Below are 1615 nucleotides of genomic sequence, written 5' to 3'. Positions count from 1 at the left end.
TCTTCTCCTCTTCATTTTGGCTTAGATTTAGTGGTAGTTTTCACAACCCCCATGTTCTGGCAAAAAACCCAATGTGAAAAAGAAAAGGGAAAAATATTCTTGACATTTGCTGTTGACACAGACACTTTATTGACATTAGTGAGGGCTCTATTTATTATTATATCTATCTAGAGGGAAGAAATAATCCATGTCGAGTGGACTGAAGTGTGAGTATTGGGGAAATATAGGTGACAAATATAAACCACTTATAACGTTTGTAGGGGAAGGGGAGGAGAGAGAAAAGCATGGTGTAAAGGAAGTATAAAACATGGGAGAAATTTTTTAAATTTAGTAGAAAATAGAGGAAAAATTAGTTTAAAAAAGAATGATCATGTTTACCAAGGAATTTGACATGCAGGTAGTGCTGACTACATAATCGACAGGATGCAATATACACTTAAATCAATGACAGTCATAGTATACTGTATCTTTAATAGAATACATGGGTCCATAGATCAAGGGTTGGAAGCAGATGTGGTCCCTTGTTATGACAGTTCCACTGAGCCACTTGGGAAGTTTATGCTTCAAGTCTCCACAGGCCTTTGCAGGACACACTTCCAGAGACATGGCAAGGCCCTATTAAACTTCCTGCTGTGCTGCTGCCTGATACTTCAGGTCTTCATGCCATGTAGAGAAGTCACCATCCCAGCAGGAGTAACTGATCCTGGTCATCAGTGTCATTGTGTGACTGTGGCAATGGGCATGGACTGGCACACCACTATTTTCAGTAACTCGCTAGGAGCAGCTTAATACAAACACAGTGGAAGATGCAGATGGATTTTGGCTAGTTATGCTCCCCACAGCAAAAGATCTAAGTGGTGGGACCCTGGGGGAGCCAACTTCCTTTAGCTGAGGGTTATTCTCAAAGAGGGCTGAGGGCTGTCAGAAGCACTCTCTGCATCTGGAAAAATAAGTTCCTAATCCTACAACACAGCACAGCATTCACTGTAGTCCATCCCTTGGGACATTTGGATGAACTTTTAAAATTGGAGATATAATTGACATATAACCTTACATAGTTTCAGCTACACAGCATAATGGTTTGATATTTGTATAATTGTGTGAAGTGATCACCTCAATAAGTTAACATCCATCACCACCTATAATTACAACTTGATTTTTCTTTTGATGAGAACTTTTGAGATTTACTCTCTTATATAGAGTTTCCTCAAAAGACTAAGAATTGATCTACCATATGATCCGGCAATTCTTCTACAGGATATTTACCCCCAAAGACCTAAAAACTCATATCCAAAAAGACATTTGCACATCGATGTTCATAGCAGCATTATTCACAGTGGCCAGGATATGGAGGCAACCGAAGAGTCCTTCTATAGATGATGGGCTAAAGAAGCTGTGGTACATATATACAATAGAATATTACTTATCCATAAGAAGAGATGAACTACTGTCATTTGCAACAACTTGGATGGACCTCGAGATAATCATACTAAGCGAAATAAGCCAGACTGAAAATGATGAAAATCACATGATGCCACTTATATGTGGGATATCAACCTAAAGGCAACAAATGAACAGGACAAACAGAGACTCATGGACATGGACAATAGACTAG

At 39.2% G+C, this 1615-nt stretch overlaps 1 pseudogene; it reads right to left on the bottom strand.

Moving 5' to 3' along the window:
• Nucleotides 1-1615, bottom strand: part of LOC105309236 — a 26344-nt pseudogene that overhangs the window by 1482 nt on the left and 23247 nt on the right.

Source organism: Pteropus vampyrus, unplaced genomic scaffold, assembly GCF_000151845.1.
Source record: "Pteropus vampyrus isolate Shadow unplaced genomic scaffold, Pvam_2.0 Scaffold699, whole genome shotgun sequence".
Taxonomy (NCBI): domain Eukaryota; kingdom Metazoa; phylum Chordata; class Mammalia; order Chiroptera; family Pteropodidae; genus Pteropus; species Pteropus vampyrus.
Note: the sequence above shows the minus strand (reverse complement) of the source record. Positions and strands in the feature narration are given on the sequence as shown.